Here is a 20,846-nt window from a genome sequence, read left to right on the forward strand (position 1 = left end):
TTAAATGTCAGTGTCATTTCCATTTAACTGAAGCTACTGAAGTTAAAAGAGCCAAACTAAGTGCCTCAGCTCAAATACCCGGTGATTGAAATTCAGATCTTAACAGACTCCAAAATACATGTTATCTCTATCATATAGCCTCTCTCATTCACATGCATACAGCTCACTGCAGTTGACTGCTCTCTGCTTCTAAAGTTTTGTGGCTGGCCTCTGTGACTACCTAGATTGGTTAGTTTCTCTCCATTTAATAACTTTCATGTTAATATCCCTTGAAAATGTTCATGGTTCTGAGAGTAGCACAGGGCAGAGGAGAAGAGAAGAATGGCAAACAGACCAGTGTTCTAGCATCCTCTATGAAAGGCTGGGTTTGCTGCTGCAATTTGTATAAGCAGCTTCTGTTTTTGGCAATAAGTTGAGTATTCACACTACTTCTTAGCCTTTCTTTGTTTACCCAGGGGGTAAGACTCTGTGATAAGGAGTCGCTAATGAGGTTTATGTGACTAGGAGTGAACATGTGCTGTGAAAACTGTTTACCATTTACTGAGTGTCTGCAAGGTCCACTGGATGGCTGTCAAGAGGTGCTCATTCAGAGAAACAGAGAGAGAGAGAGAGAGAGAGAGAGAGAGAGAGAGAGAGAGAGATATTTCCTGTTTAGGGAAAGTGTGGGTGAGTTAGAAACCAGAGAAAAAAATCTTTTGGAATTCAATACCAAAGAAACAGATGAGTTTAATGGCTGGCTTAATGGCTTGGGAATGTTTATCAATGTCAGTTCTTACTGGTGTTCTTTTATATGACTGTCTAAATTGTTCTCTCCCAATAACAACCTATGCTTTTAGGAAATTTTTTGTTCTCTTTCTTCTTTCCAGCATCTGCCACAGTCAACCCAAAACAGGTACTTAAACATGAAGAGTTTGGTTTCTTTGGGTATTCTGTTGCATTTCACGGTATTTGAACAGGGGCTTGAGGTAATCACTGGTCAGGGATCTTTAGAATGAGTGACTATAATTCTGAACGGGAGGTTGAACTGAATTATAAAAGGTTTCTCAAACTTTTGCACTTTCTTCTCCTGATTAGGTACTAGTCTTTTCCATGATCTTCAGGGGATGGAGAAGGAAGAGATAAAAGCAGGAAGTAGCTTTGCATCCCACCACTAGAGTTGTTTCTGATGCTAGAGTTTCAATCAGATCCTTGACATTGAAGCATACCTGATACGGTTTGGATCTGTGTCCCCACCAAAATCTCGTGTGAAATTGTAATCCCCAGTGTTGGAGGTGGGGCCTAGTGGGAGATGATTGGATAATAGGGGCAGTTTGTCATGGTTTAACACCATCCCCTTTGGTGTTGTCATGGTGAGAGTGACTTATCATGAGATCTGGTTGTTTAAAAGTGTGTAGCATCTCCCCCAACTCTGTCTTCCTCCTGTTATGGCCATGTGAAGACATGCCTGCTTCCCCTTCACCTTCTGACATGATTGTAAGTTTCCTGAGGCCTCCTTAGCGATGCTTCCTGTACAGCCTGCAGAACCATGAGCCAATTAAACCTCTTTTCTTTATAAATTATCCAGTCTCAGGTATTTATTTACAGCAGTGTGAGAACAGACTAATGCAGAAAATTGGTACCAGATGTATGGTATTGATATAAAGGTACCCAAAAATGTGGAAACAGCTTTGGAACTGGATAATGGTGCAACAGTTTGGAGGGCTCAGAAGAATATAGGAAGATGAGGGAAAGTTTGAAACTTCCTAGAGACTTGTTGAATGGCTGTGACCGAAATACTGATAGTGATATGGACAGTGAAATCCAGGCTAAGGAGGTCATAGATGGAAATGATGAACTTATTGGGAACTGGAGTAAAAGTCACTCTTGTTATGTGTCAGCAAAGAGACTGGCAGCATTGTGCCCCTGCTCTAGGGATCTGTGGAACTTTGAACTTGAAAGAGTTGATTTAGGGTATCTGGCAGAAGAAATTTCTAAACATCAAAGTGTTCAAGATGTTACCTGGCTGCTTCTGAAAGCCTGTGCTCATGTGCTTGAGCAAATACATGACTTGAAACTTGAAGTTATCTTTCAAAGGAAAGCAGAGCACACAAGTTTGGAAAACTTGTAGCCTGGGCATGTGGTAGAAAAGAAAAATCCATTTTCAGGGTTGGAATTCAAGCAGGCTGCAGAAATTTGCATAAGTAAAGAGGAGTCAATTTCTAATAGCCAAGAGAATGGGAAAAAGGCCTCAGAGGGATTTCAGAGATGTCCTAGGCAACTCCCCACCATCACAGGCCTTCAGGCCTAGGAGGAAACACAGGCCTTGAGGCCTAGGAGGTTTTGTGGGTCAGGCCGAGGGCCCTTCTGCTCTGTGCAGCATTGGGACATGGCACTCTGCATCTTGGCAGCTCTAGCACTAACCTTGGCTTAAAGGGCCCCAGATACAGCTTGAAGTGCTGTTCCAGATGGTGCAAACCATAAGCCTTGACAGCTTCCATGTGGTGTTAAGCCTGCAGGTGCCCAGAGCGCAAGGGTTGAGGTTTGGGAGCCCCCATCTACATTGTAGAAGATGTGTAAAAAAATGAGGATGTCCAGGCAGAAGCCTGCTGCAGGGATGGAGCCCTCATGGAGAACTTCTATTAGGGCAATGTGGAGGTGAAATGTGGGGTTGGAGCCCTCACACAGAATCCCCACTGGGGCACTATCTAGTGGAACTGTGAGTAGAGGGACATCATCCTCCAGACCCTAGAATGATAGATCCACCAACAGCTTGCACTATGCACTTGGAAAAGCTGCAGGCACTCAGTGCCAGCCTGTGAAAGCAGCCAAAAGAGCTGTACCCTGCAAAGCCTCAGAGGCAAAGCTGCCCGAGGCCTTGGGAGCCCACCCTTTTCACCAGTGTGCCTTGGATGTGAGCCATGGAGAAAAACTAAATTATTTTAGAGCTTTAATATTTAATGACTGCCCTGCTGAGTTTTGGACTTGCATAAGACCTGTAGCCCCTTTCTTCTGACCATTTTCTTTCTTTTTGTAACAGGAGTATCTACTCAATGCCTATACCCCCATTCTGTCTTACAAGTAACTAACTTGTGTTGATTTTACAGGCTCATAGGTTCATAGACAAGGCTTATATACCCTTATCTCAGATGAGACTTTGGAGGGTGGACTTTTCAGTTGATGCTGGAATGAGTTAAGACTTTGGGTGAATGTTGAGGTCTGTTCCAAGATGGCTGAATAGGAACAGCTCTGGTCTGCAGCTCCCAGAGTGATTGACACAGAAGATAGGTGATTTCTGCATTTCCACCTGAGGTACCCAGTTCATCTCAATGGGACTTGTTGGAGAGTGGGTGCAGCCCATGGAAAGTGAGCCAAAGCAGGGCAAAGCATCACCTCACCCAGGAAGCACAAGGGGTTGGGAGATTTCCCTTTACTAGCCAAGGGAAGCTGTGACAGATTGTACCTGGAAAAACAGGACACTCCTGTCCAAATTTTTTTCCCAAGGTCTTAGCAACCAGCAGACAAGGAGATTCTCTACTGTGCCTAGTTTGCCAGGTCCCATGCCCATGGAGCCTTGCTCACTGCTAGTAAAGCAGTCTGAGACCAAACTGCAAGGTGGCAGCCTGGCTGGGGGAGGGGCATCCACCATTGCTGAGACTTGAGTAAGTAAACAAAGCAGTCACGAAGCTCAAACTGGATGGAGCCCACTGCAGCTCAGCAAGGCCTATTGCCTCTATAGACTCCACCTCTGTGGGCAGGGCGTAGCTGAACAAAAGGGTGCAGACAACTTTTGCAGACTTAAATGTCCCTGTGTGACAGTTCTGAAGAGAGCAGTGGTTCTCCCAGCACAGCGTTTGAGCTCTGAGAATGGACAGACCACCTCCTCAAGTGGGTCCCTGACCCCCGTGTAGCCTAACTGGGAGATATCTCCCAGTAGGGGCCGACAGACACCTCATATAGGTGGGTGCTCCTCTGGGATGAAGCTTCCAGAGGAAGGATCAGGCAGCAATATTTTCTCTTCTATAATATTTGCTGTTCTGCAGCCTCCACTGGTGATACCCAAGCAAACAGGTCTGGAGTGGATCTTCAGCAAACTCCAACAGAACTGCAGCTGAGGGATCTGACTGTTAGAAGGAAAACTAACAGAAAGGAATAGCATCAACATCAAAAAAAAGGACATCTACACCAAAACCCCATCTGTAGGTCACAAACATCAAAGACCAAAGGTAGATAAAACCACAAAGATGGGGAGAAACCAGAGCAGAAATGCTGAAAATTCTAAAAACCAGAGTGTTTCTTCTCCTTCAAAGGACCACAGCTCCTCGTTAACAGTGGAACAAAGTTTGATGGAGAATGAGTTTGATGAGTTAATAGAAGTAGGCTTCAGAAGATTGGTAATAACAAACTTCTCCGAGCTAAAGGAGGATATTCGAACCCATCGCAAGGAAGCTAAAAACCTTAAAAAAAGGTTAGACAAATGGCTAACTAGAATAAACAGTGTAGAAAATACCTTAAATGACCTGATGAAGCTGAAAACCGTGCCATGAGAACTTCTTAATGCATGCACAAGCTTCAATAGCCGATTCGATCATGTGGAAGAAACAGTATCAGTGATTGAAGATCAAATTAATGAAATAAAGTGAGAAGACAAGTTTAGAGAAAAAAGAGTAAAAAGAAACAAACAAAGTCGACAAGAAATATGGGACTATGTGAAAAGGTCAAATTTACATTTGGTTGATGTACCTGAAAGTAATGGGGGGAATGGAACCAAGTTGGAAAACACTCTTCAGGATATTACCCGGGAGAACTTCCCCAACCTAGCAAGGCAGGTGAACATTCAAATTCAGGAAATACAGAGAACACCACAAAGATACTCCTTGAGAACAGCAACCCCAAGACACATAATTGTCAGATTCACCAAGGCTAAAATGAAAGAAAAAATTTTAAGGGCAGTCAGAGAGAAAGGTCGGGTTACCCACAAAGGGAAGCCCATCAGACTAAGAGCAGATCTCTCAGCAAAAACTCTTCAAGCCAGAAGAGAGTGGGGGCCAATATTCAACATTCTTAAAGAAAAGAATTTTCAACCCAGAATTTCACATCCTGCCAAACTAAGCTTCATAAGTGAAGGAGAAACAAAATCCTTTCCAGACAAACAAATGCTGAGAGATTTTGTCACCACTAGGCCTGCCTTACAAGAGTTCCTGAAGGAAACACTAAACATGGAGAGAAACAACCAGTACCAGCCACTAGAAAAACATGCCAAATTGTAAAGACCAATGATGCTAGGAAGAAACTGCATCAACTAAAGAGCAAAATAACCAGCTAACATTGTAATAACAGGATCAAATTCACACATAACGATATTAACTTTAAATGTAAATGGACTAAATGCCCCAATTAAAAGACACAGACTGGCAGATTGGATAGAGTCAAGACCCATCAGTGTGCTGTATTCAGGAGACCCATCTCACGTGCAAAGATGTACATAGGCACAAAATAAAGAGATGGAGGAAGATCTACCAAGCAAATGGAAAGTGAAGAAAAGCAGGTGTTGCAATCCTAGTATCTGATAAAACAGACTTTAAACCAACAAAGATCAAAAGTGACAAAGAAGGCTATTACATAATGGTAAAGGGATCAATTCAACAAGAAGAACTAACTATCCTAAATATATATGCACCCAATACAGGAGCACCCAGATTCATAAAGCAAGTCCTTAGAGACCTACAAAGAAACTTAGACTCCCACACAATAACAATGGGACACTTTAATACTGCACTGTCAATAATAGACAGATCAATGATACAGAAGGTTAACAGGGATATCCAGGACTTGAACTCAGCTCTGCACCAAGCAGACCTAATAGACATCTACTGAACTCTCCAATTCAAATCAACAGAATATACAATCTTCTCAGTACCACATTGCACTTATTCTAAAATTGACCACATAATTGGAAGTAAAGCACTCCTCAGCAGATGTAAAAGAACAGAAATCACAACAAACTGTCTTTTAGACCACAGTGCAATCAAATTAGAACTCAGGATTAAGAAACTCACTCAAAACCGCACAACTACATGGAAACTGAACAACCTGCTCCTGAATGACTACTGGGTACATAACGAAATGAAGGCAGAAATAAAGGTGTTCTTTGAAACCAATGACCAGAAGGACACAATGTACCAGAATCTCTGGGACACATTTAAAGCAGTGTGTAGAGGGAAATTTATAGCACTAAATGCCCACAAGAGAAAGCAGAAAAGATCTAAAATCAACACCTTAACATCACAATTCAAAGAACTAGAGAAGCAAGAACAAACAAATTCAAAAACTAGCAGAAGACAAGAAATAACTAAGATCAGAGCAGAACTGAGGGAGATAGAGACACAAAAAACCTTTCAAAAAATCAATGAATCCAGGAGCTGATTTTTTGAAAAGATCAAAAAAATTGATAGACCGCTAGCAAGACTAATAAAGAAGAAAAGAGAGAAGAATCAAATAGATGCAATAAAAAATGATAAAGGGGATATCACCACTGATCCCACAAAAATTCTAACTACCATCAGAGAATACTGTCAACTCCTCTATGCAAGTAAACTAGAAAATCTAGAAGAAAGGGATAAATTCCTGAACACATACACCCTCCGAAGACTAAACCAGGAAGAAGCTGAATCTCTGAATAGAACAATAACAGGTTCTGAAATTGAGGCAATAATTAATAGCCTACCAACCAAAAAAAGTCCAGGATCAGACGGATTCACAGCCGAATTCTACCAGAGGTACAAAGAGGAGCTGGTACCATTCCTTCTGAAACTATTCCAATCACTAGAAAAAGAAGGAATCCTCCCTAACTCATTTTATGAGGCCAGCATCATCCTGATACAAAAGCCTGACAGAGACACAACAAAAAAAGAGAATTTTAGACCAATATCCCTAATGGACATCAATGCAAAAATCCTCAATAAAATACTGGCAAACCGAATCCAGCAGCACATCACAAAGCTTATCCACCATGATCAAGTGGGCTTCATCCCTGGGATGCAAGGCTGGTTCAACATATGCAAATCAATAAACGTAATCCAGCATGTAAACAGAACCAAAGACAAAAACCACATGATTATCTCAATAGATGCAGAAAAGGACTTTGACAACATTCAACAGCCCTTCATGCTAAAATCTCTCAATAAACTAGGTATTGATGGGATGTATCTCAAAACAATAAGAGCTATTTATGACAAACCCACAGCCAATATCATACTGAATGGGCAAAAACTGGAAGCATTCCCTTTGAAAACTTGCACAAGGATGCCCTCTCTCTCCACTCCTATTCAACATAGTGTTGGAAGTTCTGGCCAGGGCAATCAGGCAAGAGAAAGAAATAGAGGGTATTCAGTTAGGAAAAGAGGAAGTCAAATTGTCCCTGTTTGCAGATGACATGATTGTATATTTAGAAAATCCCATTGTCTCAACCCAAAATCTCCTTAAGCTGATAAGCAACTTCAGCAAAGTCTCAGGATACAAAATCAATGTGCAAAAATCACAAGCATTCCTATACACCAATAACTGACAGAGAGCCAAATCATGAGTGAACTCCCATTCACAATTGCTACAAAGAGAATAAAATACCTAGGAATCCAACTTACAAGGGATGTAAAGGACCTCTTCAAGGACAACTACAAACCACTGCTCAATGAAATAAAAGGACACAAAGAAATGGAAGAACATTCCATGTTTATGAATAGGAAGAATCAATATTGTGAAAATGGCTGTACTGCTCAAAGTAATTTATAGATTCAATGCCATCCCCATCAAGCTACCAATGACTTTCTTCACAGAATTAGAAAAAACTAAAGTTCATATGGTACCAAAGAAGAGCCCACATTGCCAAGACAATCCCAAGCAAAAAGAACAAAGCTGGAGTCATCACACTACCTGACTTCAAACTATACTACAAGGCTGCAGTAATGAAAACAGCATGGTACTGGTACCAAAACAGACATATAGGTCAATGGAACAGAACAGAGGCCTCAGAAATAACACCACATATCTACAACCATCTGATCTTTGACAAACCTGACAAAAACAATAAATGGGGAGAGAATTCCCTATTTAATAAATGGTACTGGGAAAACTGGCTAGCCATATGTAGAAAGTTGAAACTGGATCCCTTCCTTACACCTTATATACAAAAATTAATTCAAGATGGATTAAAGACTTAAATGTTAGACCTAAAACCATAAAAACTGTAGATGAAAACCTAGGCAATACCATTCAGGACATACGCATGGGAAGGACTTCATGAGTAAAACACCAAAAGCAATGGCAAGAAAAGCCAAAATACACAAATGGGATCTATTGAAACTAAAGAGCTTCTGCATGGCAAAAGAAACTATCATCAGAGTGAACAGGCAACCTACGGAATGGGAGAAAATTTTTGCAATATACCCATCTGACAAAGGGCTAATATTCAGAATCTACAAAGAACTTAAACAAATTTACAAGAAAAAAAACAAACAACCCCATCAAAAAGTGGGCAAAGGATATGAGCAGACACTTGCAAAAGAAGACATTTATGCAGCCAACAGACACATGAAAAAATGCTCATCATCACTGGTCATTAGAGAAATTCAAATCAAAACCACAATGAGATACCATCTCAAGCCACTTAGAATGGTGATTATTAAAAGTCAGGAAACAACAGATGCTGGAGAGGATGTGGAGAAATAGGAAGGCTTTTACAGTATTGGTAGGAGTGTAAATTAAGTCAACCATTGAGAAGACAGTGTGGCAATTCCTCAAGGATCTAGAACTTAAAATGTCATTTGACCCAGCAATCTCATTACTGGGTATATACCCAAAGGATTATAAAACATGCTACTATAAAGACACATAAACATATGTTTATTGCAGCACTATTCACAATAGCAAAGACTTGGAACCAACCCAAATGTCCATCAATGATAGAATGGATTAAGAGAATGTGGAGCATAGACACCATGGAATACTATGCATCCATAAAAAAAGGATGAGTTCATGTCCTTTGCAGGGACATGGATGAAGCTGGAAACCATCATTTTCAGCAAACTATCACAAGGACAGAAAACCAAACACCACATGTTCTCACTCATAGGTGGGAATTGAACAATGAGAACACTTGGACACAGGGCAGGGAACATCACACACCAGGGCCTGTTGGGGATTGGGGTGCTGGAGGAGGGATAGCATTAGGAGAAATACCTAATGTAAATGACGAATTGATGAGTGCAGCAAACCAACATGACACAAGTATACCTATGTATCATACCTGCACGTTGTGCACATGTACCCTAGAACTTAAAGTACAATTAAAAAAAAAAAAAAAAAAAAAAGACTGGGGGAATGTTGAAAAGGCATGATTGTATTTTGCAATGTGAGAAGGACATGAGATTTGGAAGGGCCCGGGGCAAAATGATATGGTTTGGCCCTGTGTCCCCACCCAAATCTCATGACTAATTATAATCCCCTATGTTGGAGGTGGGGCCTGGTGGGAGGTGTTTGAATCATGGGGGTGATTACTCTTGGTTTAACACCACCCCACTTGGAATTGTCATGGCAAGAGTGAGTTATTGCAAGATCTGGCTGTTCAGAAGTGTGTAGCACCTCTGCCAGTCTGTCTTCCTCCTGCTCTGGCCATGTGAAAATATGCCTGCTTCCCCTTCACTTTCTGCCATGATTGTAATTTTCCTGAGGCCTCCTCAGCCATACTTCCTATACAGTCTGCAGAGCTGTGAGCCAATTAAACCTCTTCTCTTTATAAATTACCCAGTCTCAGGTTTTCTTTAAGCAGTGTGAGAACAGGCTCAATACCTTAGAAACATATAGTGAAAACACCTCTCATAAAGTGTTTGTGGATTGAGGGAACTTTAAGAATGTGAATTAGCAAAATTATTCAAAAACTGGGGGGACTACGAATCTGTGAGTTTTTTATTCTTTAGCACATTAGAATGACCCTTTGTTGTGCTGTGTATTTTTTTCTCCTTCAACTAGATATGCTCTTTGAGGATCAAATACAATGTTGGCGAATAATGTTGCATAAATTTTTAGCAAAGAAATTATTGCTAGATACCCAATGGGAGGTACATACTAGAGAGAGCATGTAGGTGATGAGGGCAGTCCTTACCAATGAGGAAGGCAGACTTAGCACAGTCAAAATGAGTAATAAGAGGCTGAGAATTTTTTAAGGAGCTTAGAAGATTCTATTGGGGATTTGTATTAAAGATATCAGATTAAACATATGCCTCAATGTTTACTGCCTCCCTAAATTCCACTGAAATAATAGTAAAAGGATGAAAAAAGGCATAAACATACAAAAATAAAGAATTTTCAAGAGGAGATAACAGCAACAAAATTTTGGAAGTTGGAAAACCACATGGATGAATAGTTACTGATTATAGATCCAAGAAAGCTAAATTTTAAATGGGAGGAGTGGAGACACAATTTACAATAAAGAATTCACAAAAATCTAGAAAAGTTGAGACATCAGGCACTTCTAGAAGTTGGGAGAGAGTAGAGCTAAAACAAGCAGTATTTATTGAAAGCCTGTTTAAGAAGCAGTTAGACCACTCATATCCCTTCTCTTATCCCATAGAGCCAGGTGACAGTCTCTCTCTCATCCTAAAGAAGACAGAGGGTTGGTCTTTGAAAAGGTAAATCATAGTCTCTGGACTAGAGAACATCAGTTACAGCTGAGGATGGAGATAATGTGATATAAAAATAGTGGGATAAAATGAATGTTTACTGAATGTTGAAACTGAACCAGTCTTCTCCCCCTACTTGGTTCTCAAAACATTGAAAATCAGACTTATATCCTACATGCAAAACACTAGTAAAGGTTTCTCTGTAGACTCTGATCATTTCCCAAGAAAAGACCTAACATTCTTAGGGTTCCCCCAGAAAATAGTCTATCCAGCTCACCCCACCATGAAGTTCAGAGTCAATGGCCCCACTGGCCAGAGTTTCCAATCTGTGTTCCAGTGTCCCACTGTCAAAGATGAGCATACAGTGAAATAGACATAGTAAGGGAATGCCTCAATATAAAAAAATTAGAGACAAAGCAAGTTAGAGGAAACAGAGACTGTGAAAGGAGAAGAAACACTAGGGGTTAGGGGGAACTACTATTATCAGAAAAGAAGAAATTGCAACCATGAAATGGGTAGAAAACTATTAACATAAAGAATACTCAGAGCAAAGAAGAGGTCTTAGAAATTAGAAATAAGATCTCAGAAATTTAGAAAGACTGAAAAGAAAGATACAGAAAGAACAAGAGACATAGGAGAGAATAGATAAGAAAATACCAGAGGACAACTCCAAGAGCTTCAACATCTGAATAAAAGGAGTTCTGGAGAAGATGTTGTCATCCACAAAATAATTGAAGAGGATGTCCCAAAACTGAATGAAGTACAGAGTTTCCAGGGTGAAAGGCAATCATTGTGAAATTTCAGAATACATGTCTAGAAGACATTGTTAGTACCTTGACCAGGTCCCCTTTACTAAGCCAATGCATGCAACTGCTCTGTGTGTTGGCTGCTAATAACTTACAGACCTCTTCTCTGGAGAATTGCCTTCAGCAAAGCAGAAGCTGTGTCATCTAGGAGGTTCCACCCACCACTCAACTCCTACACACGAGAACTAACAACCAATGACTAACTGACCTGAAGGTTCAAAAGGCCCCTGTCTCAAAAGGGTGAACAATTCTGTGGTTCAACTCTTGCTCCAGGGCATCCCACTGGATCAGATGGGAGCTCCAGTGAAGACCGCATCCTTAGCTCGTTCCCTAGACCTAGGGTGCTTCCTTAGCTTATCTGCTCTCCCAAGATTATTGCCTCAATTAATCACATGCACTCAAATTTCTGTCTCAGTCTATTACTAGAAAACCCAACCTAAGGCAAAAGGAGAGAAAAGATGCTAAAAGCTTCCAAACAGAAAAACAGGTTTTATACAAAGGATTAAGAATCAGAATGGCATCAGCCTTCTCAACACTGGAAGCTAGGAAGGCATGGGAGCAATTCCTTAAAAATTCTGAAGAAAAATAATTTTCAACATAGGATTCTATGTTGAACATCCGAGATAAATGGAATCCCCCTTGGGTAAATCAAAGACATTTTCAGAATCCAAGTTCTCAAAAAACTTACCTCCTATGTACTTCCTTCTCAAAGTTACTTCATCAAAACAAAGGAGTAAACCAAGAAAGAGGCAGATATATGTCAACTGAAAAATGACGAGATTCATAAATTTGGAAAGGAGAGCTTTATTTCTCATAAAGGGTTGCAGCCTAGAGGCTGGCCATCCCACAGGCTGGGAAGCATAGCCTCTGGAAGAAGCTTCTCCAAAAACAAGCACTTGGAGGAAAGGAAGGAAGGATGAGACAGGAATTAATGCTGAATGGGTTGGCTAAGTATACATATTCAACAGGTTATTGGAAGAGCTTTGAACATTTACGAAGGGAAGGCACACACATGCGTAGAAGAATAACATGTATGTAACATGCATCCATGTTCAACTGGGGGTGGAGACTTAATATTTAAATGTATTACAATGAAGTCCTATACATCAAAAGGTGAAGCAGGGGGTGCAAAGGCCTTCGTTGTGCAGCCCTCCATAGACTGGCCAGAACAACCCCATGGTCAGTGGTTTCTTACTAGGAAGGAATGCTGGTCACTTGCTGTGTCGAAACTACAAAAGGGAGGGGCAGCATCAGGTGGCTGGTTAAAATCAGAGGTAATTTCTGTTCAATCCTTAGGGAAGAAAGCCTAATGGCAGTTAGTGAAGGAGGAGGTATAATGAGGTATGTACCACTTCCCATCCTGTCATGGCTGGGAATTCAGTTTTTAAAGGTTTCTCTGAAGTCCTCTTGGCCAAGAGGGGGAGTTCATTCAGTTGGTTGGGGGACTTGGGATTTTATTTTTATTTCTCACATAGAATGCATGAAATAAAAGATCTAACAGAAGGGAAATGTGACACCTTTTCAAGCATAAGCAATTAAGAGAATTATTTCATGTATGTAAAAGTACTGAGAGTTACACAAGTGGGGGAGACCTTAGGAATATAGTAGAGATAATTGCATAGAAAACTGGGCAAATGGGCTGGGCACATTGGCTCATGCCTGTAATCCCAGCACTTTGGGAGGCTGAGGCAGGTGGATCACTCGAGGCCAGGAGTTCAAGACCAGCCAGGCCAACATAGGGAAACCCCATCTCTACTAAAAACACAAAAATTAGCCAGATATGGCAGCACGCACCTGTAATCTCAGCTACTTAGAAGACTGAGGAAGGAGAATCACTTGAACCCAGGAAGTAGAGATTGCAGTGAGCTGAGATCACACTACTGTACTCCAGCCTGGGCAACAGAGAGAGACTCTGTCTTTTAAAAAAAAAAAAAAAAAAGACAATTATTTATTAAATTCAAGGAAAACAAAATTTTGCTAGGAAAGTAATATACAGGGGGCGCGCCCAAGATGGCCAAACAGGAACAGCTTCAGCCTCCAGCTCCCAGCGTGAGCGACACAGAAGACGGGTGAATTCTGCATTTTCAACTGAGGTACCAGGTTCATCTCACTGGGGCATGTCGGACAGTTGGCACTGGTCTGCAGGTGCAGCCCAACCAGCAAGAGCTGAAGTAGGGTGAGGCATCGCCTCACCTGGGAAATGTAAGGGGGAAGGGAATTCCTTTTCCTAGCCAAAGGAAATTGAGACACACAACACCTGGAAAATCAAGTCACTCCCACCCTAATACTGCACTTTAACAAGGGTCTTAGCAAACGGCACACCAGAAGATTATATCCCACACCTGGCCCAGAGGGTCCCACGCCCAGGGAGCCTCCCTCATTGCTAGCACAGCAGTCTGAAATCTAACTGCAAGGCAGTAGGTAGCAAGGCTGGGGGAGGGACGTCTGCCATTGCTGAGGCTTAAGTAGGTAAACAAAGCTGCCAGGAAGCTCCAATTGGGTGGAGCCCACCACAGCTTAAGGAGGCCAGCCTGCCTCTGTAGACTCCTCCTCTGGGGACAGGGCGTAGCTAAACAAAAAGCAGCAGAAACCTCGGCAGAGGTAAATGCCCCTGTCTGACAGCTTTGAAGAGAGCAGTGGATCTCCCAGCACGGAGGTTGAGATCTGAGAACGGACAGACTGTCTGCTCAAGTGGGTCCCTGACCCCTGAGTAGCCTAACTGGGAGACATCCCCCACTACGTGCAGACCGACACTTCACACCTCACACAGTGGGGTACACCCCTGAGACAAAGCTTCCAGAGCAAGAATCAGACAACAACACTTGCTGTTCAGCAATATTCTATCTTCTGCAGCCTCCACTGCTGATACCCAGGCAAACAGGGTCTGGAGTGGACCTCAAGCAAACTCCAACAGACCTACAGCTGAGGGTCCTGACTGTTAGAAGGAAAACTAACAAACAGAAAGGACACCCACACCAAAACCCCATCAGTACGTTACCATCATCAAAGACCAAAGGCAGATAAAACCACAAAGATGGGGAAAAAGCAGTGCAGAAAGACTGGAAATTCAAAAAATCAGAGTGCATCTCCCCCTCCAAAGGAACGCAGCTCATCACCAGCAATGGATGGAACAAAGCTGGACAGAGAATGACTTTGACGAGTTGAGAGAAGAAGGCTTCAGTCGATCAAACTTCTCAGAGCTAAAGGAGGAACTATATAACCAGCACAAAGAAACTAAAAACCTTGAAAAAAGAATGGATGAATGGATAACTAGAATAATCAATGCAGACAAGACCTTAAAAGAACTGATAGAGATGAAAACCATAACACGAGAACTACGTGACAATTGGACAAGCTTCAGTAACTGACTCGATCAACTGGAAGAGAATCAGCGATTGAAGATCAAATGAATGAAATGAAGTGAGAAGAGAAGTGTGGAGAAAAAAGAGTAAAAAGAAATGAACAAAGCCTCTAAGAAGTATGAGATTATGTGAAAAGACCAAATCTACGTCTGACTGGTGTGCCTGAAAGTGACAGGGAAAATGGAACTAAGTTGGAAAACACTCTGCAGGATATCATCCAGGAGAACTTCCCCAACCTAGTAAGGCAGGCCAACATTCAAATTCAGGAAATACAGAGAATGCCACAAAGATATTCCTCGAGAAGAGCAACTCCAAGACACATAATTGTCAGATTCACCAAAGTTGAAATGAGGAAAAAAATGCTTATCAGAGAAATGCAAATCAAAACCACAATGAGATACTATCTCACACCAGTTAGAATGGCAATCATTAAAAAATCAGGAAACAACAGGTGCTGGAGAGGATGTGGAGAAATAGGAACACTTTTACACTGTTGGTGGGACTGTAAACTAGTTCAACCATTGTGGAAAACAGTATGGCGATTCCTCAAGGATCTAGAACTAGAAATACCATTTGACCCAGCCATCCCACTACTGGGGATATACCCAAAGGATTATAAGTCATGCTGCTATAAATACACATGCACATGTATGTTTATTGTGGCACTATTCACAATAGTAAAGACTTGGAATCAACCCAAATGTCCATCAGTGACAGACTGGATGAAGAAAATGTGGCACATATACACCATGGAATACTATGCAGCCATAAAAAAGGATGAGTTCGTGTCCTTTGTAGGGACATGGATGCAGCTGGAAACCATCATTCTCAGCAAACTATCACAAGAACAGAAAACCAAACACTGCATGTTCTCACTCATAGGTGAGAATTGAACGATGAGATCACTTGGACACAGCAAGGGGATCATCACACATTGGGTCCTATTGTTGAGGTGGGGGAGGGATAGCATTAGGAGATATACCTAATGTAAATGATGAGTTAATGGGTGCAACACACCAACATGGCACATGTATATGTATGTAAGAAACCTGCACGTTGTGCACATGTACCCTAGAACTTAAAGTATAATTAAAAAAAAAAGAAAGTAATATACATGACTCAACTACAGAGTTTACAAAGACATTATTATGTAAGGGCTACTTATCAATCAAATCACAATTATAATATATTGAGAAAAGGGGGCCAAAAATGTCTGTGTGTGGCTGAATTGGGTGGAGGTGGGAAAGAGGGATAAATCCTCATTTCCCATGGTTGGAATGGTTGGAAATCAATAGACAATACTTAAAACTGAAAACTCCTGAGTTTCAGTAGAAGCATATGATTTAAGAATTCGGTGATAAAGACCAAAAGAAAGGGTCAGCAGACTTGAAAGCAAAAGTCATTTGGGAGTAATGAACAGATGCAGAGAGGCTGCTGTATTTTTCTAAACGTCTTACAGATGTATGTGATTCTTTAAATCATGTGCAATATAATCCTGATTTAAAAAGAAAAAAAACAAATAAAACATCAAAATGCCTCCAGGAGCAGAGGATACTGACTGTGTTTTTGGATAAAATGCTGTGAGAAAGTGATTTTGATCAGGTCCTGGTTCAGAGTCCAGGGTGGGGAAAAGTTTTTCTCAAGGAACCTAAGCTGCTGAGAGAAAAAGTTGACTGTAGGTCCCAAAGGTGGAAGTTGAGTGCCAAAGCACAATGAGCATGAAAACGCTCTGACCCCAAGGTCAGAGCAGACCCTGCTGCTGGTTGGGAGAAGAGTGACAGGAGGCCAGAGTTTTGTGGGTTTCACAACTTGTGAACTCAAGTGTGGTCACACATTCCAAGTCTAGAAATCTTTTAGTTCAAATTATCTGCCCCCTAAAGTGAAGCAATCATAGCAAAGATTTAAAGATGCATATATTTCCACATATTCCTAAATATGTTATCATACTTCTTATGGAAGCTGATAGCCATAGATTAGTTAGTTCAGACGTCAGAAGCTGATATAAACCGGCAACTCCAGACACTGAGTGCCTTAAAACTGTTCTACCCCAAGTGGAAGGAAGTGTTTCGGCATGCAGGGGCAGGACCAACAAAAAACAATGGAATCAATAGTTTGTCTTGCTTTGCATACAAAGAGCAAATGAAGAGCTCTAGTCAGAGAGCTTAAATGTGACCTCTCCAGCTAGGGCAGCTCATCAAAATTGATGGCCAGTGGATTCCACAGCCAGCATTAAATTACCAACCGACATCTAAGAGGTCCAAACTCTTCTTTCCCTTCAAATAACCCTAACAGCCTCCATCCAAACTTTCTAACCTCTTGTACCCTGATGGCAGCCCTGTCTCACTTCTCACTGCACTAATCTAACAGGAGATCAAGGATGTCAACATATCTTCCGTTTCTTTTCACCCCAGGTTACTTTGGAAGCACCCCTTTTAAACACCTCTCCTAGTCAGGCTAGTCCCAGGCAAAGAAAAGTTGTCAGACCTCATAAGAAGGGAATCTGCCCTTCACTTTGCCAATCACTAAACAGGATCAAGAGCGGCTCTTGGGCAAGGGAGGCATCAACTATAAGTGGGGTTAAAAGCAAGCCTTGGACCCACCCATGAAGCCCCTCTTTGGGAAAATAACTGAGTCTTACAACCATATAAGGATTAGTCCCGATAAACCCCTTTTCTCCAATGCTGCTAGACTAATTAGTGATAACACTATGTTACACGGTTGAGAAAATGAGAGGGAAATGAATGTTTCTAGACCTGTACGGAAGTGACTTGAGAGTTGTTAGGGAAACCACCTCCCTTATTAAAACAAAATGCAGAACCTCCAAGGTTTAGCAATAGAAGCAATAACCATAGGAGTTGAAGCTGAAATAATCTAGTGGCTACCACTTAGTGCCACTAAGTACAGTATCAAGGCTAGAACTCATGTTCTAGGATCTGGCCGATTTAGATTCAAATCCCAACTCCTTTACTTCAGAGCTGTGTAGGGTTATTAAAGTATCTAAGTCCCCTGAGCCCCAATTCCTCATTAGAAAAAAATAGGTTAATAATATATTCCTTAGGGAGCGACAGCAGGAGGCCCAGAGCTAGTGTACTGAAGTGTAGATACATGTAGCGTGTAACAAGTGCTCATTGAATGTCAGATGCCGTTGTTAGGATGGGATGATCTTCTCCCTAGGGTTTGATCACTAATACTGATGCCATCTCCACCTTGATTCCCAGAAGGGTAATGCTCCCTCCTTTAATGATTTGCAGTCTTTTTTTTTTTTCTTGTGCACCTACATCTATATACAGAAATATATTTACAAAGTTACAATCTTACTAATAAGTGACAGAGCCAGCATTTGACCCTGTGTTAGTCTGACTCCTGAGTTGCAATGAAGAAGACTCAAATGAGTCCCCAAACCACAGGGATGCTATGCTCAGAATAGCATCTTGGTGAGAGACCAAGACACTGATCGGTAGGCACAGTTGGTGTGCCATTTTTCTCTCATTCACTTTCTTGCTTCCTCTTTCTCCTTGCAAGCAGTTGAGTGGACGAGTTGAGGTAGAGCCCACTCTACTTCCTTTAAGGTCCTTACTCCACTGGTCTAGATAGAGGGTAGAAGGATTGGGAGGGGCTGAAGATGTAAGCTGAGAAAATGAGTTTTCCACTGTCACTTAGCCTGGCTATTTCTGATGTCCTATCAGCTACTATATAGGCTGACGTGCAATCAGTCCAACTAGCACAGAATTTTTGATAAGGCCTAAAATTCCAAATTAACATTCCAGCCCTCCTGATTGTGCCATAAATTCTGGAACTCTGGTTCCGGTAACAACTGAGGCAAACAGAAATATTTACCCTGAATTGTCCTTCTACCTGTCTGATCTTTAACTTGTCTAAAAGCTACTCAAGAGCAGAAACTGCATCCTCTACTTATTTCATCTCTTTGAAGCCTGGGACACAGTGTTGAATAATGTCCTGTGCATAGTAGGCTTCCTTTATTGACCTTTATAGATTTCTGTAATAAGGCAATGTGTGCAAATATTAATAGAATTGTAAAGTATTACATAGGTAAAGACAAAGGATGTTACCCAGTGAATAAAACCAATTCCAGATGGTCAGAAATTCAATACAAAAAATTCAAACCACCTATCAATGAAGAAAATGTAGTGTTTATCAAACCTCTAAAATAGAGATAATTTTCTAAGCATAGAAGTAATAAAATAAATAATGAAGGAAGAGATTGACTGGTTTCAGTACATTTTAAAATTTAAAGCTTAAATAAAAACCAATCTTAGAGACTAGAATAAGTAAATCTTGAAAATATGTTTGAAACAAAGAGTTCAAATTTGTATTCAATAAGGAGCTCATAAAAATTTTTAAAAAACAAAAATATTAATCTTCCAGTAAAGAAAATTACATGGACAAAAATTCCAAAAGAAGATGAGTGTTCTCATAAAAAACCTGTTTACAAATATTTATAGCCACTTTATGCATAATCTCTAAAACTGGGAGACAAATGTCCCAGCTGTCTGCCAACTGGTGAATGGATAAACAAATTGTGGCACATTCAGACAATAGAATACCACTCTACTAGAAAAAGGAACAGACTACTGATACATGCAACAACGTGACTGATCTCAAAATCATTATGCTAAATGACAGAAGCCAGGCACAAAAATCATACGTACTGTATGGTTCTATTTGTATGACATTCTGGAAAAAGTAGGAGTAAAAAATTATGGGAAAAAAAATTAGAGGTTGCCAGGGGTGGGGGAATGAGGAGGAGATTGACTACGAAGAGGCCTAAGAGAACTTAGGGAGTGATGGAAATATTTTATATTTTGACTGAGATGGTAGTTATATGATTATAAACACTTGCTAAAACCATATGCCTAAAAATGATTAATTTTACTGTGCATAGATTGTATTGTAATAAACTTGGCTTCAAAATAAGATTATTAAAAAGTGTTTCACATTATTAGTAATCAAATGAAAATTAACATGAGGGGGGTCATTTTTTAATCCATTAAATTTACAAATATAATTCATAATATCCAGTTCTAGCAAGGCTTCAATGAATCTTGTATTCTCATATAGTAATGTTGGTGATGTGAATTAGAATGACTCTTTTGGAAATCATTGTTGAACTATGTAGCAAGAGTCATAAAAATGTGTACCCCTTGACCCAGCAATACCATTGATGGGAATCCATATCAAGGACATTTTACAAAATGGCTTGAAAATAATCATGTTTGTGGAATTATGTGTTATAGATTGTTAATAATTTTAACCAACTAGAGGAACTCAGTTTCCAATAGTGGGAGAAGGGTTAAATTATCATGGAAAATTATATGAAAACATTTTACAACAATTAAAATGGTCATGATAAAGTCCATATAGTCACATTCACCTTTGGAAGTATGTATATACTATAATGCTACTGAAGAAAGCCAACATGGATTAGCCAACATGCATTCTGGAAAGGCAGTAAGTGTGGTGATTAAGAGCATAGATTACAGAGCTGAACTGCCTGGGTTCATATTCAACCCTGCAACCTTCTAGCTCTGACTTTGGGCAGCTTACTTAACCTCTCTCACACTCAATTTCTTATTTGAAAATAGAAAAAAATGATAGTAACTTCCTCATTGTTTTTTTCCAAGGGATTGATGAGTTCATAAATCACATAAAACATAAAACTACCTGGCACAAAGTAAGCACTTTATGTAATCATGTGTGCTACGCTGTTTTAGCTCTGAAGATGTAAAAGGACTGGACAAACAGTATTATTTTCATGTATGTGGCTATGGAATTATTACATTCAGATGATTAAGATTGTTGGCAATTTCAGCCCCTTTTTCAATTTTTGCATTTTGAAAAAGTCAATTTGATTTTTAAAGACTTGCATAGATCTCACTATAGTTTTACATTCAGATTTCACTGAATGAACATTTTCTCAATCCTTTCATTTTCCCCTTTCACTTGCTCGCTAATGATTTTCCAAGTGATGGTGTGACAAAAGGGCCAAAGGGCTGTGTACACCAATG

The 20,846-nt window shown here is 40.6% G+C and overlaps 1 protein-coding gene across 5 annotated transcripts in view; it reads left to right on the top strand.

Moving 5' to 3' along the window:
- The window catches only part of LOC126954756 (60S ribosomal protein L14-like), a 1,186,913-nt gene that overhangs the window by 994,528 nt on the left and 171,539 nt on the right, over positions 1–20,846 (top strand). Inside the window, exon 1 of one of the 5 annotated variants that reach the window (XM_050790633.1) lies at positions 12,580–12,583. The exons of the other annotated variants lie outside the window; for them this stretch is intronic. The gene's annotated coding sequence lies outside the window, so the exon portion shown is untranslated. Of the gene's footprint in view, positions 1–12,579; positions 12,584–20,846 lie in introns of those variants that run through there. 5 annotated transcript variants of the gene reach the window in all.

The sequence above is a fragment of the Macaca thibetana genome, chromosome 5 (assembly GCF_024542745.1).
Source record: "Macaca thibetana thibetana isolate TM-01 chromosome 5, ASM2454274v1, whole genome shotgun sequence".
Lineage (NCBI taxonomy): Eukaryota > Metazoa > Chordata > Mammalia > Primates > Cercopithecidae > Macaca > Macaca thibetana.